The sequence below is a fragment of the Prinia subflava genome, chromosome 2 (assembly GCF_021018805.1).
Source record: "Prinia subflava isolate CZ2003 ecotype Zambia chromosome 2, Cam_Psub_1.2, whole genome shotgun sequence".
NCBI lineage: Eukaryota > Metazoa > Chordata > Aves > Passeriformes > Cisticolidae > Prinia > Prinia subflava.
The window spans coordinates 79,725,132-79,752,338 of NC_086248.1; the positions used below are offsets into that span (position 1 = coordinate 79,725,132).

At 41.2% G+C, this 27,207-nt stretch overlaps 1 protein-coding gene across 9 annotated transcripts in view; it reads right to left on the reverse strand.

The window, feature by feature from the left end:
* TRERF1 (transcriptional regulating factor 1) overlaps positions 1-27,207 on the reverse strand; it is a 98,168-nt gene that overhangs the window by 65,319 nt on the left and 5,642 nt on the right. For all 9 annotated transcript variants that reach the window (XM_063390755.1, XM_063390753.1, XM_063390754.1 and 6 more), the window contains exon 2: positions 4,380-4,435. The gene's annotated coding sequence lies outside the window, so the exon portion shown is untranslated. The remainder of the gene's footprint in view (positions 1-4,379; positions 4,436-27,207) is intronic.

Sequence of the window (27,207 nt, forward strand, 5' to 3'; positions counted from 1 at the left end):
GGGTAGTTGGAAAAGTATTAAATAGGTGAACTTTCATTCTTAATTTTTACAGAAGCAACACAGTTCTTGTAACAAGCAGTTTGAGAAACCCAGTGTAACAGAGATGTGGAGGGGGAAGTGAGTATCCTACATTTACACTAAAAGCAGAACCACAGAAATCTGATTTTTGTAGCATAATTAGTCTTAATTCATGTATAAAATTACATCTAGATCTCTGTTATATTAGCTGGATATACTCCCCTCATTTCTATATTCTGCCTGATACCTGCCTATACTGAGTTCTCCAGACATTCCTTCCAATTCACTTGATCCTTTGAAGCTGACAGTTATCTACAAATTCAGGCATTGAAGTAATTTATTCTTTTAGAAGTGTTAAGCATTTAAAACTTGCAACAACAGATTGTGCAAATATTCAAATTTTCTGGAAGAAAAAGAAAAGGAAAAAGCATTTACCTTGATGTCTACATTTATGTATATATTCTCCCCCTACACACTCTTATCTAGAGGCTTTTCCTCATGCATGAGATTTCCCTTTTTTCTCCTTGTGCTTTCCAGGTACTTTCCACATATTGTGACATAACAGCTAAATAATACAAGAAAAGAAACTCAAATTACCTGTTACCATTTTATTCAAATTATCTTTCTTATTGTGAAAGTTTTCCTAAGATGGCCTTTGTGGAGATAGAAGTATTCACTGACAATGTCAAAGGAAATTATTAAAATTCATCTGGCAGTGATGCAAGAGTTTTGTGCTGACCTGCACGAACACAAGAAGAAACCACAATGGACCAGTTTGGACAGAAGTAATTCCTGGACTTTGCCTCTATTTGGTTTCATCAAAATCAAGCGTTACTCCCGGTAAACAAGACAAACACACCCAAAATGAAAGAAAACAAACCCACACAAACACTTCAACAAGTTACTGTGGTTCTGCATGTGTAAAATCGGGGGTTTCACTGCCAAGACTCGTTAGAAAAGAACAACCAGAAGATGTTTGCAAAACAGATTACTATTATGGAGGGCATTAACAGCTATTAATAATAGAATATACATCAACCTAGTGCTTTTTAGATAGTCAGTATTAATTGGCAACCTAATTTGGAACTGTTAAGACTAGAGACCTTGCAGACACCGTTTGTCAGGTCTAAGCTAACGGTGGGTGAAAATAGGCCTGATAACAGTTACTTCCTTGTCATTTCCTTTCAAAAATGACACAATGCTGTTTCAGCGATCAAAGTAATTTTTATCTCGTAAGTGTACCTCTGAAAATAGATTAGCCCTTATAGAATGATTTTATATTTATGATCTGAGCTATCGGGCAGACCTCACGCTAAACTGGACTTGCAATTCACAAGGGGCTCCAGGTTGCTTGGAAGGAAGCAAGATAAAGGCACAGGGAAATATGGGAGAAAGAAAAAGAAAATATTGGGTGAGAGGTCAGGCACCTATCAACATTGCTGCAAGCTTGCCAAGTCTCATAATTTCATCACTAGGCTTCAGGAATATCAAAAGAGCTATTATTCATTATTTTTATTCTACCCTGTCACGTAGCAGTAGAACAGATGCCAAAAGCCAACCATTCCAAGGATGTCACCACGGCTAGCATTAAAACAAGATTATTTCTGCAGAGACTGGACCATCTTTTCTTGCTTTAAATGGGATCTAAACCCATTTAATTGCAATGGCAGCAAGAAATATGAGAGTGCTTCAGACTGACTCCTCCAGAAGAAGAAACAGAAGGAAATGGGTCGGGAAATATCCATGAAAACTAAGCAACCAAGGAAAAATATTGATAGGAGGCACAGTCAAGACCTGAGGGCATATTTGGGGCAGAATCCAGATGACTGTGTGGAAGGATGAAAACCTAAATGTAAACCAGGAGAGGGAATGCAGAAAGGGAGCAGAAGGCAAAAAAATGAAATAAATGGAGTAATACTGATGACATCTTTAGTAGTTAGGGACAGTTGAAAGAATGAGTGACACCTGCAGCCTTAAGAAGGAACATGACAGGACAGACACTTCTTGCAACACAGGAGGACCAGGACTGGGACAGTGCCATTTCTCCAGCCCAGGCTGCTGGGGAAAGGATAAACAAAGCCTTCTCAGAGAAAGGGGAGCAAGATACACCCATTCCTAGCTCAGAATTGAATTTTTACACTGAGAAGGTATCACACAAAATGAGGACAGAATATTTCCTTTTAGAGGTAAAAGATGACAGCCAGTGTAAAGTGCTACCTCTTCATCACAGAATCTCATTTTAATGCCAGCCCAGTCGCTGGGATCTACCTTACAATTTGCACATGCCCGAGATGGGCAATAAAGCAGTGGTGAGAGGAGGTGTGAGGTGTCATGGCCTCAAATTGCAGAACTTGCTAGAAACAGAGCCTCCTCAGTGGTTGTTTTACAAGACAGGGGGAGAGTGAACTTGCACTGGGAGAGACAGTACCACAGCAATCAGCTGCTGTGCTACAAGAGCTGCCCATGCCACCCACACAGATAGGTCAATATTTACTGCACAGAAGAGAGCAGTACATAAAACTGAACAGTGTCATATTTGTACACTATGTAATACATATATAATATGTGAGAATAATGTCTTCAGGAATTACCAGCAGCTGAATGACTAAATTGTTGTCTCACCAAATGGTCCCGTCCCAATTGTTGACGCACACTGAAGTCCCCAGCACGGCTTCAACACTGGACAAACAGACTTCTAAGTGAACTGAATCTGAACAAAGCAGCCTCAACATGAGCACTTCTACCTGTCCCATCCTGGCCATGCTTCTTTTCAACAAGGGCACACCCACGCTGGTGGCAGTGCCACAGTGGGCACCGCTCGGCACCAGCCACAGCAGTGCCGCCGGCACGGTGCGACGGGGTGCAGAGGAGTGCCAGTGCATGCTGGCTGAAAACTCTAAGAAGTCCTGAAAACAATTTTAATTACCCATTCTTGGAGTATAGGAGGACTGGTTGGAACAAGTGCAAGTGAAGCAGCTTGTTTACATAACAAATGAGGTATGCATGTGAGGTGCTTTGTGTAACAGCGCTGCACACTGCAAGCTCTCTCACCTGGAGAGCTGTGTTTTACCAACCATTCCCATATGAGACCACCTTCATGTAGAGAGAAAACTTTTAGATAAAATATTCATAACATGATCCAACAGTGGCTTGAAAGAGGGTGGTCTGAATGGACAAAATGTCTAACACTTGCAAAAAAAAAAAACAACCAGGCAGCCACCAAGCCTTTGATTCTTGCATAGACCACACAGTGCCAAGAGTTATTCAGTGTTTTCAATTCTTGCTTGATCAGCCACCCTCCAAAGGCTAACTCTACATGGAAAATAAAACTTAAATGAAAAAAGAACAAAAAAACCCTGACAGACCAAAAAACCTCAAGAGCATCTAAAAGAGCGAAATGTCTGAATCCAAGGAAAAGTAATTTAGTCCTCATCCTCATACAATGGCATCATGCATTTGGCTGTTTCCATGACATTTTCCAACCAAGAGCCAAAAAGAACAATAGGGATTTTTGAGGCCTGTAAGTGGTACAGAACTCAGGAAGAAGGGGGAGACAAAAATGAAACAAACAAGTGATAGAGCTGGATAGCTGCAGTGTGAATTGTACACTGAAATCCCTAGGTAATACTACTTGTGTGCTTGGCTGTTTGTTGTTTGAATATACTTCTCTCAGTACCTAAGAGTTTTACAGACATCTACTCCTCTCTAACAGTGGAAACCTCTGAAGTGGAAACCAAGAGGAAAAAAGTATCCACCTAAACATTACCTTTGTAATGAAGAAGAAGATAAATTTTAAAAGATCAGCAAACTTGCAGCAATTAGTAACAGCAAATATTAATTCCCAACTCAAATCTAGAGCATTTCTACACATATACACTCTGTCCTAATAAAGAACAGTCCAAACTTGAAAATACTGCAACAAGAAAAACAAGTTTTAAAGTGCAGAAGTTAAAACAGCTCAAAGATCTTTTGAACTTTTAAATACCAGGGGTGGGGATGCGGAGAAGGGTAGTATCTCAAAACTAAGAAAAGCTTCTCTACATCCTTTGTTACTTAAAAAAAAAAAGTCTCTAAAGTAATATCATGACTATTTTGTGAGCCTCTTTGCCTGCAAGGGCATCGCTTTTTATGGCTTTTTGTCTTCTGGCCTTTGTACATCAGTTCACCAGGAGAAAGAACCAGTTAGAAGCTGTACAGAACAGAGATGGTCTCTGCTCAGAGGCTTAGAGTCAGATTTAACTTAAAAATAATTATGACAATTACTTGCAGGGTTCTGCCAGGGGAAAAAAATCCTCAACCCAAAAAACCAAGTAGTGTGATAGTTTTGTGTAGAAACATGTTCATCTCACCCTCTCTCTTACCTTATCAGACACATCTCTTCGTCCTATTCAAAATACAGCAAGTCATGAAATTCCATCTGCAACAAAAGGAAAAGCCCATTAATACCTCCTGATAACCTTACAACAGAAGTCTAATAAATAGTTCAAGAAAAAAAAAAGTTAAACTTCTCCTGTCATTCCAATATAATCTACACCCCAGGCAAGTTGCCCTCCCATTTGCGGCAACCTGGGAAGCATGGATAATAAAGTTATTAAAGATGTTGTAACATGTCCTGTGAGAAACACGCTCTTCCTCCTTTGGCAGGGCTAACAGAGGTGGCCAAAGCATACAGGTTATCCTGCAGAGTCATAAGTAAGTCTGCAGCATCCTCTCATTAAATTAAATGAGCATCAAATTACATAATGTGAAGGGTTGTAAAATGAGACCAACGGTAATGGCTAGAAATAATCCCAGCGGTGTTATACATCGTGGAGACAATTTTCCATCAGACTATCAAACCTGGGTAGGCAGCACTTTTTATCTCCAGGCCAAGAAGCTGTCAGCATGCACCCTCTCTTAAAAAACAGTAAAGCATGCAAGAAACGGATGGAACAAAACTCTCATGCTCAAGTTTAAAGGATGCCTACCCTGAACAAGTACATTTAATTTCCTAACACCTTTACAGACCAACCTTTCAAAGCAACCAAGGTGTTTTTATAATATAGGTAAACATGACACACAGTCTGACATACTTTGGAGCAGACGTAAGAATACCACACACCTAACCAACAAATTTGCAACCTTAAAATTGTCAATAAAATTTACAGTCTGGATAGACTCAGGCTAGAAAAAACACTTTGCCACAGCACTGTTAAGAAGAGACGACATGACCTGCAATCCAGCCAGTCCATGAGTCACTAGGGCAGAAGAGAGACTTCCCATTTGGCAACCTGAAAGCTGAGTCTGCCTAGAGTGAGAAGTGTGAATTAAGGACCTAAAAAACCAACCAAACCAACCCCTTTACACTTTTTTAGCCATTCTAGTGTCCTGGCCACAAAGTCCAGAAGCCTGTTAGTCCAGTGCCAGAGTGGAAAAGGTCAGAAATGTGCAATGGTGAATTGGCACACAAGAGAATGCTATTCAACAAACAATGCTTAATCTTTCAATCCAGTTATCCAGGGGGAGATACAGCAGGAATTAAAGGATTTGAGACAAACAGTTTTCATCTTTGCCTACCTCTCCCATACTGATGCTACTAAAGGTATCCCTGTGCCTAAAAAAAAAAAAAAAGAAAAAAAAAAGAAAAAAAAAAGGTGCACCCTCACTTGGTTTTCTTTCAACACCAAGCAGCTGCAGCTATGATGCCAACAGACCCCAGCAGGAACCCACAGGTGCTCAGTGCCACAGAGAGGTGACATCTTTCACCACACTGCACTGTCATTTCCCCACCAGCAAAATGGGGATGGTGGCATGGGGGTCTCCAGCCAGGGCCCAAATTACCAGCTCTGGGGTGCTTCTTTTTTCCCCTGAGTGTACACTAGGACACACCAAGTACTAAAAAAAATAAACCTTTCATCCTGTAAATACCATTTTCTCAGATTCTACTGATGATCATTAATTTTTTTGGCATTATCAGAATACCATGACAACACAGTTACACCACACTGGCTTTTTTTGTTGTTGTAGTTGTCTGGTTAGGTTTCGTGCTTTTTCCCCTCAGGAAGAAGAGATCTTCTGTGCATATTACAGAAAGATTTGAACAAAAGAGAGCCACTGACCAAGAGCCCACTTCAGTATCCCTACCCTCTTATTCCCCTGCCAACCCAGTAACATTCCTCAGAGCACAACCTCTTCCTGGCTATTTTCAGAGCAACTGTAGCAATCATACAAGAACAATGGGGAAGTTTGTTTTACTCAAAGAGTAAATGTTTTGCAGCTTCCAATGTAAATATTTTAATTAATGGATTTTTTTTTAACTCTCTACTGCCTGACTTGTGTTCACATTCACACAGAGTCATCAAGACAGAAGCAGTACTTAGCTGCTGTAATACAGAGGAGAAGAGAATATGACATAGAAAAATGACATGTTGACTTCAGAAAAAGCACCTTCATAACCAAATCTAAATTCAGTGGGCATTTGCTGGGGGAGATCTGTTATAAGAATTTAAGAGAATCAAATCTGCTCATGCTCTTGTCCAGCCAAGGGCCCATGTCAGTTCCCATTGAGACTATGGGCCTATTTCCATATGCAGCTTGTTGAAAACCACAACCCAGTGTATTTCTGAAACAACATTATCCCCAGTGACCAGGCTACAAGGAAAAAGTGACTTATCTTTTTGTGTCAAACATCAATATGGTCAGTCTTAAACACCCATCACTGGGCATCCACTTCACAGAAATGCTCAAATCTCCTCTTAATACTCCATAAACCAAGTGTTGCAGACTGTTGGAAGGATGGGACTCAGATTCACTCTCTCTAGGCCAAACTTTTTTTGGTACTACAGGAAGTGGCTGGACTGAGATGTCAAGCCATCCTGCACATGCTCCTATGATGGTTTCTGGATCCAGGAGTACCCCAGGTACAGGCAGCTCTTTCTCTTTGAACAGTGCCTCTCCCCTAAGAAACTGTCTTCCTCCTCTGCCCCCAGATACCGGCATAAAGTTTGGATGCAATATCAGCAGATGGCTGGCATTCAAGATTTTTTTTGATTTTCCCTTTCAAATGAAGTAGGACACAGATGGTGACGTTCCTGCTTTCCCAAAGCCTGGAACATGAACACAGACCTGTCTGAGCTGGGAAGCTCAAACCCATAGTATGTTTCTTGAGAACTGCACAAATTACTGCACGGACCAGTTTAGCCTGAAGCCATCCCACACGTGGCAGTATTTCCCTTTCCCTGCTTTTATCTGAATGGGAGGTTTTGTTCTTCTTGTACTGACCTCACCACACTTGATGCCTATTAGCAACGTCCTTTCAGAAGTTCAAACAAACTCTGTAGAAATTCCCTGCCACTGCAAGCAATACACGTGCTACCCCAGGTAAAATCCTTACTGTAACTTCCAAAAAATTACCACATTTGTACTCTTCCACCACCTCATGCAGGGTGCTGGGTACCCACTCATAAGGCTCCCCAGGCTCTGCAATTCTCACAGCCGCTGTCCACAGTGGCAGCTCCATCACCTCCCACTGGGCAGTGGCTAGCACTGGAAATGATGGGAAGAGCCCTACTGCCCTCTGTCCTGCAGGAACTACTGCCTGAAGGAGCAAGGCCTCCCAACTCCATTTCATTGAGAACAAACATTGCACAGTGCTACATTAGTAAATGCTAACCATCAACCACTCCCCATTTAGGATGGGGAGCAGCAGGAGAAAGAATACCTGGCTCTAACTTGAGAGAGACCCTCAATTCGGCAGCAGCAGGAGGTGCTGGGGACAACGAGGCCTTTGCTGTTCCTGCACAGGCAGGCTGGTGTTGTGCAGAAGGGAGTACAGCAAGCAGATACATCACTCCTCGTGGTATGCACCCACCAGGTGCCTGACTCCTGGGTAGGGTAAATGGGTACCAAAGGACAATGGCAGCTGAGAGCTTCCCTTGCAGCAGGGTCATTCAGAAAGGTGTGTTTGCAAAACCCCTCCTTGTCCCTCACAATACCACAAAGTGAAAGTAAAACTCCTCATGTTACATTTGAGTGTTACCAACCATTGCTCTGTATGGATACTGTAGACGTTTATAGAGTATCAACTCATGCTTCCACATCAGAAAAAACTTTCCTTAAAAAAAATCCCAAAAATAAACAAACCCCTCCCATAATTTCTTTCCCCATATTCCCCATCAGATTGTTTGGCTGTATGCGCAACATTAAAAAAGAGAGTAAAGATCAAAGAAGCAAGTATCTCTGCTTGGAACAGACTTTTCAAAGTGTGTCAAAACACACTTTTCATGGAAGACCCAAACGAGGGGGCAGACTTTGCATGAAGCCCTCAATGTGCGCAGACTCTGGAAAAGGAGATCTCTGAGCAAGCGAGCGACCTAAGGCTTATGCCAGTCCTTCCATCTTCCTCTCTGAACCCTTCTAGGGAAACACTGCATTTGACTTCCTCATATGCCTATTTAATCAGCAGCTGAAACTTGCACAACCTTACTGGTGTCTCTGTGGTCGTCCCATCAGGGCAATGAGTAGAAACACACCCCAAAGGAGCGGAACATTCGTAAGTCTCCCATGCCCACGGGATGGAAAAGCGAGCGGCGAGAGAACAGATGAATGTTAATCTCTCCTACTTGCCTCCAGCAGCAGTCTGTACTCTCCCACGCAGACAAGAGGGAGGCTGTACAATTTGTTGAGGCCAAACTGTCTGGAAAAATGCAAGGAGAGAAAACTGATGGCAGATTCTCTTCTCTATCTCTTCTCGTACTGTAGGGAAAGTGAAAGTCAGTCATAGAGCTGCTGATAGAACATGAGACCACAGGGTCTTTAAGGGGCTGTTTCTATGCTAACCGCAGCGCTGGGCTATGCAGGACTCTACCAGCTCAACATATTCACTGCCTGAAATATTCTGCTCACACAGTGCTTGCACTCTGTCTTCTTACGGGAAATGCTTTCATTGGCAGATTAAGCTTTTTGTCTAATCATAAGAACACAAAAAGAATGGGACACCACTCCATTGTGAGTGTTAATTCACAAATGTAGGACTTCTCTCCAGCCTACACGACTCCAAACACCTGCTTCCTAACCACGAGTACGTAGCCAATAAGCCCATGAAATACCGAGCTTGGAGCAGTTGCCACCACAGACACTTCTTTAACTGATCTGTGCCTCCAAGGTGCCTGTCAGCACACAGGGCTGTGCATGTGCCAAACGAGAGCATGGGGTAGAAGCTCCAAGCAGGAAACAGAAGCTTGTCTTAGATTAGCACAGCTCACTCAAGTGTAGTGCTATGCTCAGATTTGGTTTTGATTTGCAAACCTTGCTGTCATTGGCTAAGAGGATGTTTCAAGTTTTGTTAAAATAGACAAAAAAAAAAAAAAAAAAAAAAAAGAAGTCAGAAAGCTGCAACAAACATACAAACGAAATTACCCTAGCAGCAGTAGGTACCTTTAAAACCTATGCAAGATGCACATTTCTCAAACCCTGTTTTACAGCTCGCTTTTCCATCTCCTCTTCTAGCTGAAGGCAGCCTCTTGGATGGGCACCTTCCAGATCTCCAGCAAAACATTTTCAAGAAGCAGAGACAGCAAAATAGGGGTCTCTCTGCTGCAGCAATTTGAGACGTCATCAGTCACCTCTGATCTTTATTGAGAATCCCTCTCCACCAGCCCCGAATCCATACCACAGATTTGTTGCCTGTTGAGATATCTTAGAAATAAACCAAGCCCAACACCAACTTGGCTCCAAGGAAATTTCAAATGGTACTCTGGTGAGCTGGTGGCATGTGTCCAGTTCTCACTGGTAATTCCAGAATTAAGAGTCCTGGAGTCACCATATTGCCTAAAGACCGTATATCCTACCCTCAAACACACGTGCCACCATTGCAGACGTGGTTCTGAGTACATTAATACCTGTCTAGCAGGAACCACTTGCTTAGTCCAGCTCACAATAATCACAGTAGCAGGCACAGACTGCAACCAGTGTCTTGATCAAGGGCAATGGGATAGTTCTTTGGGTAATCTAGAGAAAGAATCTGAACCTTAAAGGGAAAATTTCAGTGAAGAATGAGGGGGGAAAAACCCCCACTATTTAATGTTAACATTTATTAATGTTTAGCCTTCAACTGTGGATAAACAGAGAAGAATCTCTCTGCCTGTGCACATATTTGAGACTGTTTACACATGAAGTCCAAAAGGATGTTCTCATTTTATAAATAATTTGATCTGATGACTACACCAGAAAAAAGTGCAACTTAAGGCTACATACAGAGGCAAAACACTTGGCTACTAATGTCTAAATGGGACAGGGAGGGCCAAAGACTAAACATCAGAGCCACTAAAAACCAGCAAATGGTTTATAGTTGAAGCTAAGTGCATAACATAGTGCAAATTCAACACACACCGAACTGCGACTCTCCTTAAACTTTTGAAGCTGTGCTTAGCAGTAAGTCATTTAAGTATTCAATAGGAGAGTCTCCTAAATGTAAACACTTCCTCTGCTACTTATACCTGACCACATAAGCCATCCAGCAATGCCTTACTCCTCCCGTGTGGCAGGCACGCCACCTCACAAAGCACACTTGTAGAGCCACAGGCTCAGGTAACACACAGCATCAGGAGAAGCTGAGACTCCTTTCTCACAGAAATGAGGAGAAAAGGTCCTCAAAAGATTTACTGTCTGAACTCAAAGCCTGTGGGTTTGTTTTCCTTTGTCACATGCTCCTGTATGTGCACATGGATGGCTGTAGTTACATGTGTGTGCAATCTGCTTAAGATCAACCTCTCTGCATGTCAGTGCAGTGGGGAGAACAATGCACACAAGAAACTCTATATTACGCTATGAAGAAATACTATTTCCAAGCAAAATTTCCTCTTTGGTTTAGTTGAATGCATAAACTTAGTTTCCAGGGTTTTTTCTCATCTGAGAACCTGTAAACAGCATTGTAAGAATAGTGTCAGCAGTCTTCAGAGAGGATTGAAGTATTTGCTACCTCAAATTTTTCACAGACTTCCTAAACTGAAAAAAGATTTTTTAAAATAATGTTCTCTATTTACTGCTGCAAGCATAATGCAGGTCACACTCCACATAAATTGCTTCTTACATTAAGCTCAAAGCATACCCTTGTGCAATCAGGGAGCCTGCAGCCAGAAGAAAGGAACAGAAGATTAAAAAAAAGGCAGCACACATGTAATTTTGGTGTAGCTAAATTTTCTATAACTACTGATACTGTATATACAGTATCTGATATTCACTATCAGTAAGGAATATCTGATAATGAAATACAATTCTTTTAAGAAATACAGTCCTTTTAGGAAAAACTACATTTCTGACCAAGAGGAGCAGTGAGGACTGCAAGCATTTAACCTGAAATCAGCAACCACACGTGGTAAGAAAGGCCTGCCAGGATGTGATCCTTAATTATGACTTCATCCTGCACAGCTCCCTTGAAAAAGGATCAGCGGAGACATCTTGCCCAAAGCTGCTTCTACAGAGCACAGCCCAACCAAAGAGAAGACCAAGGTGCCAAAAATAACAATAAAATAAGTTTTCTCCACAAGTAATGAGGTATCCCTTATAATTCAACCCTATAAAACCAGATTTGTCAAGTTCTAAATTAGGTTGCAGCAATATTTCATTGCACCATAAATCTTCCTTACACTCCAGTAAAGATGCCTAATGATTTAATATGGCATAATTTTATTTTTTCTTTAATCTGGAACTCATCAAAAATTACTTGAAATAGGCATCTCTTTTACAGTCCAGATTCCACAATGTAACTGGTTTGCATTTTTTTGCATGGAAAATTGTTTGCAAAATGCATTTACATGTAGACTACCAAAGGTTGTAATTATCTCTCTTGGGTTTCTTAGGTAGGTCAGTGAACATCCTACAAAGGCTTCTGTATTATCCCATGATATTCATTCAGCATCCCTTTTTTCAAAAGCAGTACAACCAAGAATTAAACCAACAAGTAAAATTTTCAGAAGAAAAAAGTGGGTTTCCAGAGTCAGAAACTTTCAGAACTTTTTTCTTTCCTTTTTATTAAAAATTTCACAGCCCTTTTTTGCTGAAACAGATTACTTCACAAGAATGCTGAATTCCAACTGCCTCGTACTTCTATTTCAGTGAATAACATACACCTCACATAATGACTTCAAATAAAAATAAATAAAAGCGGAAGATATTTAAAGGGGGGGCGTGAGATACTGCCAGTACTTGTTATAAAAATTTCTAATTCCCATTCCCTCCCAACTAATCAGGTCTGTCATAAAAGAAACACTATTTCAAAGCAGTTGCCATGTCTGTAAATGCCAGCACTGTAAAAAGTTAAGAATATGATCACATCAAGTGCTATCACTATCAAAAATACACAATTTTCCTCATGGAATAAATATGATGAAAACAGCTCTAGAACTTTAAGACTGCTCAAAGTTTGAAAAAACAGTGATGTCATTATTTTCCTGCTGCTTCTGAGAAGTTTACATCCTTGCTTCCTGCTGCCTTGCTTCACTTTTCTTAACACAAGAAACACAGGACAGGCACCACAGCACTGCAGTGCTGGGATCACTGGAAGAAGTCAGGACAAGTCCATTTTACATCTCACCAAGCCTCCCCTAACAGCAATTCAATAAAAGGTGCACTTCCAGAAGCTAAAATAAAAGGTGAACTGTCCTCTTATTTGCTATGTCTCTATGAGTACACAGTGTGTCTTTTTTTTTGCCTTTACCCTGTTCAGTCAAGGGTCACAAGCACTGTATGGAGAAGCTAATTCGTGGTCCTGATCCTGCCAAACCCCATGAGGAAAAGGCCCCAGAAGGGGACTCAATGGAGTATGCAGCAATTAAGACGTGTTGCACTACTCTGCTGATCGCATGATTGCACTCCCTGCCGTGGAGTCTTGATACAGGGCTGAAGTCAAGATACAGAATGTCACAACCATTTCACAGCTTGCCCTCAGATCATAGAGACAATTTTAAAGATGAAAAATCCAGAAAAAAAAAGTAGGTTTGTTTTTTTAAAAACTTCAAATGTTTTACACTGGGGCAAGGCATTAACAAAAATGTTATTTTAGGTAACTGGCTGACTCATTTTTTGCTAAAATTAAAATTTATCAACCAATTCCTAAAGAGCCAGGCAATCTAAAAGCAGTTCTATGCAAAAAAAGCTGAGTTCATATTATCCAAGGAACTTCCTAACTTTGATTTTTAGACTGACATACAGCCAACCCTGATATTTCTTGATTTCCACACTGAAACAGTGAGAACTTTATTTTCCCCTTTATTTCATTTACCAAACTGCTGATTTTTTTGTGCACATTTCCCTCAGAGGTGCTCAGGCTGGGGTGTCCCCTGGAGAGTGAAGGCTGTCTGTCTGGTGGGCTTCTCAGAGATTGGGGCAGGGGGGAGGTTGTATTTTGCTTTTACAAATGCTGGGACTAAGACTGGTAATGGGAAACTGTTTAGTTAACCATTTCTCCCAGCATCCCCAGGAAACTGTCTGTCTGAAAAAGATAACTTTTAATTAAAAACAAAACAAAAGAGCCCCTATTTAACCAATATATCTAAGATTAATTCCCAGCTAGTTTTGTCACAGTTTTTAACAACTGGGTTGGCTCTTCCAGCCAAGGAGGAAGTGAGGCCAGACCCTGAGAGCTGCTGGGCTGATAGTGATCTGCAGAAACTCCATGAAGGCCAGCAAAATTATTCTGCATTTATTTATAGCTCCGCCAATAAATGCAAAATCTGGTAAAAACTGTATTCAGATATTGAAACTGTACAAGCCATAAAAATTTCCTTCTAGACAATTTCTGACAGTTGAATTGCTCAAATAAAGAAAACAGCCATCTCAATACCTGTTTTTCTAAATTTGCTTTCCCAGACATCGCAGTTAATTCAGTGCATCTACATTTAAAGCTTACTTCTGTGATTCTACTCTGTAGTTTGCATTTTACAACATCTGTAGTTGTTCATATACATGAAATGCATATTAGAATTGATTTTTAAACAAGTGGCCATAGAAGTAATATGAATATCTGACCTTGCATTACCAACTCACCAATACTTCAAGCAAGGATTTTTATTCACTTAGCATTCTTCTTTAAAATACACACACATATCGCAAAGAAAAAACACAGAAGAAAATATGAAATGTTCTCCTTAAAAGTAGTATTTACTTACTAAGAAAAGTTATTTCCCTTAACTGGAACATTTTTGTAGCTGAGAAAACAATGCATAAAGAATTTACTAGATTCAAATGTTTGTACATCTATTAGTTAAAATATTTCCCAAGGAAGTTTAATGAACAGTTATGTCTAGCACGCATGGCCATTAAATACTGCTGTCCACAAAATACTACAAACAAAAGTATTTGTATAAACAACAGAAGATAGATAACCTGTTTATCACACAGGTTGATTATCTCACCAATCATATTCAGCTTTTATGGCCTTGCAAGTGACAGTATAAATCTTTAACAATCACAGCCTTGATTAGTCTTTGTACCTGACAGACTTTACATCTGCTACTTCCAATGCACTTAGTCTTGATTTTACAATCAAGGTACACCAGTTAAATTGTTCAAATCCTCAATAGCGACTAAACCCCTTCCATCTTCCAGTGACCAGAAATACCCAACTGATCTCCAATACCTCTTCCCAGAAGTATGCTTTCTAGGTTTCCATATACAACAAAAGCTGGAACTTGGCACAACTTTGATAACTGCATTTTCAAATTAAAAGCCAGGAAATTAGTCATGGTAGGGCAGCATCTCTGGGGGACAGCCTGGGTGGCCACCAGCAAGATGCATGTGGAAGGCGGTGTGAGAGGGCACGATTGGTATCTACCACTTCCTCCCTTCTGCCATAAGCATTAGAGAAACGGAGAGAGTCCTCCCTCACTTACTGTGGGCTCAACCCCACGCACAGGGGAGGGCCACTGCAGCTATTCCCACAGCATCTTGAGGATGGGTAAGAGCAACAGATCCTTGAAGCCAAAGGCACATAGTTTTGCCAGTTTGGTTAAATAGTGACTTGAGTGTCTCAAGAGAGCCGCTCTAACAACAATCAGACCTCAAACTTCTAAAAGATCACACTTGCAGAAGGACAATCCTTTCCAGTCACCAGCAGCTATACGACAGCTGTTTGACTCAGCAAGGTCATCACAACATCCTAAAACACATCACCTCCTCGCTATGGCAAACCCACAAAAATGGCTTCACACCACTCCCCTCCCCCACCCCCAGCTGGGGAAAGGAGGGCATCGCTGAGCCCCGAACTGCTCTAACAGGAAAATCTTCCTAGGCAGACTGGGGGCTTCCTTCAGGAGCTGGCTGACGCCTCAACCCCAGCACAAAGACTATGACCCAGATGCCACTGTATGACCAGACTCACCCCAGAAGCAGCTGGCTAAAAGCAGTGCTCTTCCCAAGGAAATTTCAGAAGCAGAAGCAATCCAGTCCAACAGATGTAACCTGTTCCACAAAGTGTGTGCCATCTGCTCGCAGCCAGCTCAGTGTCCACCTTGCAGGCCCATTCTCCTCAAGGATAGCAGTGACAACCACCAATGCCCCATCAAGACTGTTTTACTGTGGTCTGCAAAGGTCAGTGTTGGAGACAAGGAGACAAACATCCTGCTAGGCTGAGGACATGTCCAGCACTCGAGGAAGGGGAGAAATGGAAACTAGTGGCCTGAACTGATGTTCAAAGCTTGATGACCGGCTGCTCTGCCTACAGGGACGTAGCCAGAGAGTCAGAGCCACAACAGCTCTGTGAGCATGGCACAGTGACAGAAGACCTTAATTTCTCTTCAAGGACATCATACTTCCTAAATGATTTCAGGCAGCCTCCACACCACTGCAGCACACTGACCTCACAAATGCCTTCCAAAGGCTGCAGCTTAACACTTTGGGCTGTGCTGCCTTCTCTCACTTGCCTCTTCCCATACCTCTCACTGGACTCCCCTCCTTACATCAGTGTTTGGTGCAGATCTGGGCACAGCAGCACTGCCCAGCACCAAGAGGTGAGGGAGACAGCATGCCTGAGCAAACCCAGGGGGAGGAAGAGGAAGGAGGAGGAGCCCCCCCAACAGCAGAGCAGAGTTGGGATACCAGCCTTAGCTGGCAGCAAACACAATTTGGCCGAACCGAACTAACCCACCTGCAATCCCAGTTTCAGTGGGCTGCTGGCTTCAGACTGCACAGGAAACTCCATTTTCCTGAATGATGCTCCTCTGCTTTATCCTCATTAACATACTTGCTTTTTTTTTTTTCAAAAGCAGAGACGCTAACTATCACTTCTGCTCAGGGCTGTATAACACAACTAGAGGCTTTCCTTTTCTGCACTGAGAAGCACCTTACAGAAAAGATTTTAGCTGTCTGTGCTTAGAAAAGTAAGCTTTAGTGGTTTCCTTTTAGCATCTCCACCACACAGAAAATACACAGCCTTTTTTTCTGAAACTTCAGATGTTAATTAACAGTGAAAGGGCAGTGTTAATACCTTTGCTGTTTTAAAGCTTGCTGGGATCATTACTCCACATAGCAAGCAAAGAGGTCAATGTTCACAATCAACAGCAAGAAGTAAGCCAGAACTAGGCTGTGGGTCAGTAAGAAAAGCAAAAATTGATGAACAATGCAGGGACGATGAACTGGGTTACTGAGTTGTATTTATGGACATGACTGTGTGACAGGGTGCATATTTTTACCACACACAAATGTTTTGCCAGTTGGAGTTTCGCATTTGTCTTCTGCCATGTTCATTTACGTAGCCTGCTCCCGCAGCCCCTACCAAGAGCCATACTCTCCAACAGCCTGCACTGTGTCTTCTGGAGAAGGAGAAGCCTACTTTTGGCCCAAATAAGAGTTCACCATTTTTTTCTGGGTATTTTTGGAAGTAAATAAAGGGCATTTCCACTAGAAACAATTTTATCCCAAGACAGAAGATGGTACAACACAAAACTATACAGCATCATTTGCATTTTAAACTCGACAGTTTCAAGATCAATCTTCTTCAACTATTAAAAAAAAAAATCAAAAACATGCTTTGCTGAGGCAAAGCTTGCATTTCAGAACACAACTTCTGATATTTGAGCAGTTCAGCTACAGACACTATCCCATAAACTTTCCAGCATCATATTTATGAGCACACGGAGACATTTATTTCTTTGGATAGAAAACACAGAGTAGATGACCATCACATCACTGGTGAAAACTGCTATGTCATAAAATAGCCCACAGCTGCTGGAATTTATAGGTTCCTGTAACCAAGTAGCACATGCCAAGCCATGCAATCCTGATGAATTACATTAGAAGCCTATAGACTTCTCAGAAATAATTAATTTGCTCAGAGTTGCATCTGTACAAAGACATATATACGCTCATATTTCTGAAGGAAAATAAATTCTGACTTCTTACATTCACGTATTTCTCTTTGAAGATAAACCTGTAAGATTATTAACTGCAATAAAGCTCTAAAATGGATGCTGAAATGGTGTTTGAGGGCAGCATCAGACACTCCAAAAACATATATAAGCTAAACTCTAGTGCACTATATAAAGGCAAGTTTCAACTAGAAAGCTTTACTGTGATTTGTGGTACTTTAAAAGCACTCTTGTAACAATTTTAATAGTTTAAAATATTGGAGTTTAATCCCAAGGAGATGTAGCTAGTGCTAAACTGCCATTTTAATGGAATTTTTGCAGCCTCTCTCTATGCTCTACTTTATAAATAAACCTCTAGACTTTTTATTGATTTCTTTTAACATGATAGATTGAGCCTCTCTGGCAGAGAGGGCCAAAGAACAGCACACGAAAAATTACAGGTTCACAGTTTGTGAAAGGGACAACAATAACAAAACCCCCAAGAGAAAACAATTAAAACACAATGCATATACGCCTGTATTCACTTCTTTCAGATCTGCCTTGTGCATGTGTGTATATATATGTGTCTGCCAAGACTTCCTCATTAAATTTACCATGAGAAACAAGTAAAAAATGTCACGTACAGTTGTATCGTGTGCTGTACATCTCTTTGGTTACAACGCCTAAACTTGACTTCAGTATGCCTGACTTGAGTTGCTCATGCTCTGAAGTGGTGTAGGATTTGCCACCAAAATTATTTCAAAGGTTTTGCAGTAGTCCAAGGTTGATGTTCTGCAGATGCAGCAGGAAAAACATCCAAGGAAGTTTTATGGTATATGTAGCAAGAATGAGGGTAAGTTAACACAGCTAGAGGGTCCTGTGCCTGACAGCTCACCAGGACACTGTCCCGCTGACCCAAATTCTGCAAGCGGCTCTGCCCATGTGAGCACTGCCAAGTGCACTTGTGGTCAAGCTGCAAGATCACTCCTCCTCCAATCCAGCTCGGAAGCATACTACAGAAAAACACTGTGGCAGAATAAAAACTTACTACCCCTGTGCATGGATGCCCACCCACAGGAAGGAGGAACTGTTAGTTTTCTGACACAGAGACAGACCTACTTTAAGTCGTGTGATCCAATTCTCAGTTGCCAACATTATGTGAAGGATAAGCAGAACAGCTCATACCACAGGTTTCTTTCTTACATAGGAAGAACATGAAGGACAACCAAACAAAAAGGAAACAGAATATTGGCAGCAAACTAAACTAGGTAAGTACAGTTAAAAATATTTAGCAGCCTTTTGTCTTCATCCTGTTCAGTTTATCTCTCCTTACTGCAATGTATTTTTTAAAATCTGGATCTGTTCACTATATGTGACTAGATTAAAAAGATTCCTTGAACACATGACTGTGCAATATGATTTAAATTCTTTGCAAGATCTCACAAACTCCTGTGTGCTTAATTTTAGAAACAAGGACAACAAAAAAAATCAAAAACCCAACAACGTCTGCCATTTCCATATGTGCTCTATATTTTACTAGTTCTTTACCAGAAATGAAGGGAAAAAAAACCCAAACCAACAATCCCCCCACAAAAGAATGTTAGGGGCATTATGTCTTTCCTGATACTTTGAAATACAAGATACTTCTGACTTGTTGGTCACCTAGACATCTGTTACACCCAGCTCTAAGTTCCCCCCAACTGAAACACAGAAGGAGTGGTAATTCAGAGAGCTATTTACGGAGATGTGAAGATTATGTCACAGTAATATCACATGGATTCTGGGGGATTCTGGTCATGCAATGCCCCAAAACGGTTTTCAGCGAACACAGCAGCATCATTCCAAGTCCAGAGTGACTACAAGTCTCCCCAGATCCTCCTCTTGGTGGTTGTTTCTCAGATAATGGAACTAGATGCAACATCAGCAATTACTATCACAGCAATGATCCATGGGAACCCAAAGCACAAACATGCAATGTAACAGGAACCAGCTATGCAACCTGAACAGCTTGAGTTGCTTGACAAACACAGGGGGAAAGGCAGGTTCAAAGAGTGGGAGTCTGCCAGACTAGAGATTTCATGTCACATCTCTAACCAGCCCCATACCACCCAAGTCACCAAGCAGGGATGCAACACATGTCCAGTTCTGTTTCTAGGGGCTGGTACATGCATCGAAAGGGACTTTGTGTTTTCCCTGATTTAGCCAAACCACATATAAAGGCCCAAAAGTAGACCTCCTGACTACTTCTGGAAGGTCACATCTCTCCAAATGGATGGTGGAGCTGAAAGACCAGCACTGCTACCAACCACGCTGTTACTCTGTGAGGAACACGACCTTCAGAGGCCAATGCTTTCAACCTGGTCTTTTTGCTGGTGCTTAACTCACACAATTCTTTAATCCCATTAAGCATCTGATTTTTAAATACCGCTCCGCCTTGGCTCGTAGGCACCTGCTACTGACAATTATCAGAGAACATATGCAAGGAAAAAAACTAGCATATGGCTATACAAATAACTGCAGCAATGAAGCGCTCCTCGCAAGCTCTAAGAGAGACAAGTGACTGCACCAGCTCCATGGCGTGTGCGAGCACTGACCGCTCAAACACGCGGGGTTACACCAACACGTGCCCTCCCAGCACAGCCCTCAGCCCTTCCCCCTGCATCCCCTTGCTCTCGACTACGGCAGAAAAAGAGACATAAAAAAATATGTGTGAATGGATATCGGTAACTTTCGCATGCAGTGAGCCCAGTCCAAAGCTGTTCCTGCAAGTCTTCCTGCTGGAGGTACCCTGGAGGCCTCTTTGCCTTTCTCCCAGGGCAGAGGGCTCCTGGTTGGGACACACAGCAAGAAGGGAAATCTCTCCACATCCATTGAAGTGCCAGATGAAATTGTTTCGCCATGGTTTTGGGGTTTTTTTTAAAGTTATTGGGATGAGTCCCATCCCCACAGTCTCAGCCCTCCCAAAATAGTAAAAATAAATTAAAATGCTCTACATATAGGACATTATTGCAGGAAATCTAGCAGGAGTGTTAGAACAATAGTTGTCTTTTTGCTTTGTCTCTGTGCACATTCGTACCACCACTAGCTAGCTACCAAGTGTACTGCACTCAAATGCACAAATTCAACATCACATTTCTCCCTTTTCCTAATGTATTCATTTTTCCTCTGGGAAGTGACTTACTTTAAAAATTGCTTTATGATTAAAAAACACAGCAATCAACTTTTCAAAATGTCAACTTTAATTTGATTTCTGTTTCCCTCCTCCCAGGTCCTCAGGCTCTGACAGGAAACCCCCATGCCTCCATTTCACACTTCGCCACAGCTGTAGCCCTACGTCAACCCCAGAAGGGCAGCTCCAAAGCCTGGGGATTTCTGGTAGAGATGAGGAGCTCTACTCCCTGTCAAGGAGCTCTGCTTTGAACATGGGACATTCAGCCACAACCTGAGAGCTTTAGTTCAAAACCTACCCAGTCTCACAAGGGCAGGTTTTGACCTGCAGGGCTGTGGGGACATAAGCTACCCAACAATGTGCCACAGCAAATTCCTGACCTGGTCACCAGAAGTGCCAAAAGGCACAGTGCCGTCCTTTGGTTGCTTCTGCTGCAGTGAGGATCCCAGGGGGGCACTCAGTCTGGCTGCACACACAGCAAGGAAACCAGCTACGTTCCCAGCACTTTCAAAAGGCTTTATACCAGATCTTCGTTTCTCCTCATCGCACAAAATTCAGAACATTTACGATGAACTTATCGATGTGCCACAGTCAGCAAAGGAAGACTCGCAGCACAGAGCTAATGCTCAGTTAATAACCCAAAAGGGAGGAGAAAAAACCTCTGAATTTAGCATGGCTGATGTAAGCTGTGATGTCATTTCCACACATAGGCTAGTGAAAAAAAAAAAAAAGAAAAAAAAAATCTCTTTTTTTCAGATCCAAGATACAGAGATATGTAAAATGTTTGGCTTCTATTTCAAATAAACAGCGTGAGATAACCCCAAAAGTTAATAATGCTTTCAGCCCTCGCTCCTGCTCTTCAGAGGACTCAAAGCCTTCGACAGGATCAGCTCGCTGGGAGAGCAGTGAGCCAAACCACTTGTACAGGCACGCACCCTCAACACTGTCCCACCCAGCCGTGCCAGCACAGTCTGCTTCTCACTCTTCAGCAAGATGTTTGGTTTGGGTGTTTTATTTTGGAGGAAGTAATTTTTAACAAGGTATATATATGTATATTTAAAAATCTTGCTCTTACAGCTCTAAAGAATTTTTTGGTACAATTATGGCTGAAATTAACTATTCTCTAAGGAAAGATTAACAAGCCAAGCAAAACAGGTCAGAAGATCAGAGAGAAAGGGCAGCTTAGAATTATGAAAGATGCTCAGCTAAATTAACCAAAAAACCCCCAAACAAACAAAAAAACCTTCCGCCAAAAAGAAGAAATTGCTAAAAGAACAATCTGAAAGTACAAAAAAATTAAACTTACTGAATTTGGGTAATTCAGGAAATGCTGCTGAATAATTTTACCATTTTTAAAAAGAATAACTTTTTAAAAATGAAACTCCCCACTTTTTCCCCCCAAAAAGTAACTTCTTAATAGAAACTCTGCTGTAAGTGCTGTGCTTACCTATTATGCCAGTAAATAATTTCAGAACTTGAGAACACTTATAAGAAAATTCAACCTGGAGGGTAATTTTCTTGAAATTTCTGTTTGGCAAATGAAAATAGTGTTTTCAACAGATGAATATCCTTCCCTGTAATTGTTATTCTGCTGCCATCATGTAAATCGGTGTTTTACACAAATGCAGCTTGAAACCTACCTACTGAAAGAAAAACAACCTGAGATAAAACCAACCTGCACAGAACAAGGTAGAACAGTACCAATAACATGTAAGCACAGGTTTCTAAATAGTAAAAAAAAAGGTTGTTGCATAATTTATTCATTTTCCTACTAGTTTCACAGATGAAGATAGCAGCACCATGAGATAGCCAAAAGATTTTTTTTTTTTGCCTTTAGCTTAGTAATTTACAAGTCTTTGAGTTTCACTGCATTTTGTTGTTGTTCACTGGGAAAATACTGTGGAAATAACATTTACCTGCATTCTCAGTCTACAAAGCTTGCTAAGCGCAGCTCCACAGAGACACATCCCCACCAAGCACCACACAGATTTACTGTAAGTTGGTGACTAATCCTTACAGCGTACCCTGTACATGTATCACTGAGTCAGCTTGAAAGTTTGTTCATTCACTCAAACACCACTTCTTCCATTCTCCTCTCTCTCTGATCAGCAGGCAGGTCTGAAATCTGCCTTTCCTCCATTCAAGGAGAGCTTCTCACTGCCTGAAAAGGCAGAAGGTGCAGGTATGAAAAATTGCTGCTCTTGTAAAGGATTGCCCTAAGAAAACGTACGCTTGCCTAGACAACAGCATAAAAACAAACAGACCAAAAAAAGAAAGCCCTACATTTTCTTTCAGCAAGAAACTTCTGTGTATGCAAGGAAGGAGCCCTGCAGGGAAGGACTCTCCAGGGGGCACAAGCTGACCCTGCTCCTGGAAAAACTTCCCGGTTCCCACATTTGGCAAATATGTAACATAACGTACAAAGCCTCTGAGAAATGCCCAGTTGAAGTTTTCCTGGTAACAAAAGCAGTAGCAGAACAACGCAGGTACATATTCTAGATAGCTGTAATGGTCACATATGACTTTGCATTTGCTGAAGCCTAAACTAAGGTGCCCCACTCTTTTGTTCTCTTTTTTCGTTTCTTGTGATTTACATAATTAGCAGTACGGATTTTCCAGAAATAACCTGAAAGTAAAAGTTCTACCTGAGAAAAAAAAAATTTAAAAAGCCATTGATGCTAAGGATAGCACAGGGCTTAAATGTAAGGATTTTCCTTACAACTGAACCCATCTTCCACTCTGTAATTGTGATACTTCAACTGGAAGAATACAATTATTACAGAGTAAAATAATTACAACAAGAGCTGTAGTCATATGCAGACCCAACCTTGCACCTTCTTTGAAACAGTCACACAGGTAGTTGAACCAACTATAACAGGAGCAGGCCTTGCTACAGATGACTAAAAATTGAAAAATCTGGTCCAACCCTGAGCACGCAATCCGACGGAAGCCTTCCCACCAGCCAGCTTTATGTAGTAATCTCTGTGCCACTGCCATATAATGTCTGCACTGCAACCTTATTAGTTTTGGACCATCGCCTACTGGCTGAGAGGTGGCCTTTAAAACCAGATGAGCCCATGTTATTTTAATGAACCCCTACTTTAACTAACGATCAAGTAGTTAGCCTAAGGATCATATGCTGACAGACTTCCAGCATCAAAGTACAGCTCCTTTCAATAAATTAAAGTAATTCTGTGGTATTAGTCTATCATTTATGTATGTGCATGCAACATCCAGATTATAACTTCTGAAAGTTGGAAATCGTTGAAATAAAAGTATGCTAAGATTTTATTTTATCATTCCCACTCATAATAAGCAGCACCTTACTATGCAGGCAACAACATTTGGCTTAACTTACATTCTTTTCATTAAAAAACATCTTAATCCAATGGTTTTTTTTCTGTGCACCTCCCTTTTCAGGTGTATTATTTCTTTAAATCTAAAGCTGTTTTCAACTTCAAAGACTAACTTTTTACTACAAGCAATATAGGAACAGTAAAATTTATCCTCTGCAATGCATCTTTGGTTTTCAAGTATATAAACGGTGAAATCTTTTTTTGTTTTACCTGCAAGGCATATTCTCTTATTCATGCTCTTTCATTATAATAGCAACAACTTTAGAAAAGTATTAAAGTTCATTATAAACCATATCTTTCAAAATTTCAGTCCTAAAAAAACCTCTTTTCTTCACTTAAGAAAAATTTTGCCTCTCATTTTCTGATTTTATCAAACTTATACAGACAGCAGCAATATTTTTCATTGTGATCCACGCTGCTCACATACCAATTTACTGAACTCTGACAGCATAAAACAAGCTTCACTGACAAACAAAAAATGGAGAATCACTGTTCACCATCACAACTGAGAAGCCTCTTCAAGTCTTCGAAACACAGCATCAATGGAAGAATGAGACAGAATTTGCCTGCCCATACTTCTGCAAATATTTTGGCTTAGGGGAGTTACTGCCATCTTAAATGGAGATGTGACACTACAATATTCAGAAATAAGTGTTTAACGTAGTTATGAATACAAATCTCATTTCTCCAGACATAAATTTCCTGCTAATTTAGAAACCTCTCTCCACTCCCCAGCTCGGTACCTGACGCTTTGCCATGCAGACTTATTGAAACACATGGTGATGGCTTGCAGGGCATCCCTGCGGATGGGGACAGAAAGGTCATTAGTGCTCCACTGCTTGTGCTCAGAGACACCTCCTGAAGAGCAGATACTTGGTTCCTACAACCTGTCTTACCCTGGTGCAATCAGGAGGGTGAAAGCCCTTCTGGACAGAGGCAAGAAGGCCATTTCTGACACTCAAATGCCTCTGTGAAGACTGCATCTTGCCCCATTTGGCATGCTCCTGCTCGAAGCAAGTGTGTTGCCAGAGAGAGTTAGAACTTCAAACAGCTTTACTCAACCCTTTTAAATAAAGTATCCTGGTTCAGCATCTCACCGCTAAAGCATGTCAGTCTCTGAATGGTTTTCTGCCTTATTTTTGCCAGGAACTCATTAGAATATCACTGCAAGTACTTGTTTATTATCACTGCTCTGATGCTGAATTCACGTTTTTACAGTGATCAATAAAAACTAAATCAGCTCACTACACACTCAGCCCACACATGAAGAAAATTAATTTAACAAGATCAAAGTTGTCTACCTTCTACTGCTGTAAAATCACAACCAGCCCGATGGTTTTTGCCAGTTATCTTTGAAGAATGATTGGAAATGAATAAAAAATCATTCTGGAAGCATACACTGAAATTACAGATACAAAACAGAGATAGGAGGACACATGCAAGCAACCACATGGGAGACCTTTGCTTGAATTTGAACTGCATGGTAGGTCAAAGCATCAGTGCTACTGCAGACCTGCACCAGACGGTGTGGCTGAACATTAACCATTTCTTCTGTTTCATCAAGATCTATAAGAGCTCCCCTGCAACACTGAATATAAGCTTTTGAAAGCTAACAAAAAAACCCCAAAATAATGCCAGTGAGTTAATATCTGAACTGCTTCCACACATTTCCCTCCAAAACTACTAGGTGCACAAGCAGCAACAAAACTGCTGCTTTCAGCATTGAGCTATACGTGGCATGTACTTGTTCAGGTGACTACAGGCTCCAGCTCAGCTTTGGTAATGGCCACAGAGCTCAGGGTTATTTCAAGGCCCACTGTGGTCTAGGAGACACTGAAGACGATTTCAGCCTCTCAAAAGAGTGCACCATGCAGCCCTCTCCTCTCTGAGAGCAGCAAGGAGCCAAATCAAACACCACCATCTCTCTGCAAGGTAAACCCAACTTCCACGCTCAGGATAAAACACAATATAAAAGAGGCAGACCAAAAAAGAAGCAACTGAGATGTTTACAAAACTTTAAGTCAATAGCCTAAATATTTCAAGGCTTTATTTCAAGGCAGCCTATATTTTCGGGAAAAGAAAGTTCAGTTTAGCTATGTAGGGTCTTCCAAGTATTCATACTTACAAACCATGTAAAGTCTGATCAGTGTCCATTTTTTTATTTATACACTACTGTTGCTAACAATGCCAATTTTAATGTCACACGAAGAGCAAATAGGTAGCAAATCTGCTTACAAAATACAACAGCACTGTTTACTAGTAAGGGTTGTCTTTTCCTGGTACAAACAAGATCTTCCACTAGGACATCTCCACCAGCAGAAAGAGACAGAAAGGTAGCAGCAGAATGAAGTGGTACAAGTCCAGAAGGCAGCACTGCCAGCTACACTCCTGCTCCAACCCCCAGCAGCTACAGACATTTGCCAAAGAAACCCCATTTACCTCCTTCTTCTTCATGAACTGCTGCACTGTCCAAAAAAGTCCATAACTTTTAGTCTCTGATCAAAATGTGTATTACAATCATCTCATGTCTCCAAACTTTCACAGATTTGCAATACAGTATTTCCTAACCTGCAGTATTTAAAAGTTGTATTCAGAATTAAAGTACATCGGATCTCTTTTGAGGAAAAAATAGACAACATACTTCATAATGTATTTCCTGCTCCCCAGTAAACTGTATTCAATTCTGCCTGGAGAACAGAGGGCTATTTCAAGTTATGCAAACCTCTACCAGCATTCATTTCATGAGGACCCACTTAAGATCATGCTCTTGCAAGAGTACCCATATGCATTAGAGCCACAGGACAGCAGGTTTACCTTACTGACATTCCAGGATTGTAGTGGGTGCTCTGTTAAGAAAATGAAAGAAGTTACTATGTAGGTCAAGTGTGGAATTAAAAATAAATTTTAAAAAAGCCTAATGTGGCTTTAATTGGCATAACCCTCCAAGTGTAAATAGAGATCCTTCCAGGAAAATGCACTTCTAGTTCTGATTCAGCATGTGAAACATGACAGTACTGGGAAAAACACTTTCCTGCTAGTACAACTGGAACTCACAGGACCCTCACCCACACAGAAGGGTTGTGAAACCCCTCAATGCCCTAATAATATTCACTATTCACTATTCACCAGCAGAATTTTCGATTTACTGGGGAGAATATATTTAAAGTCACTTCTAAACACACCGGCATTAGCTATTTTTCAGTTTTAAATATAAAAACTAGAACACAGACTTCCTTCCTATCCACCCTCATGCCCCCCCAAACACACATACTAAAAATATATAAATAAAGGAAATGAAACTTCCCCATCAATGAAAATTTGGGGGGGCGGGGGGGGAAGGAAGGGG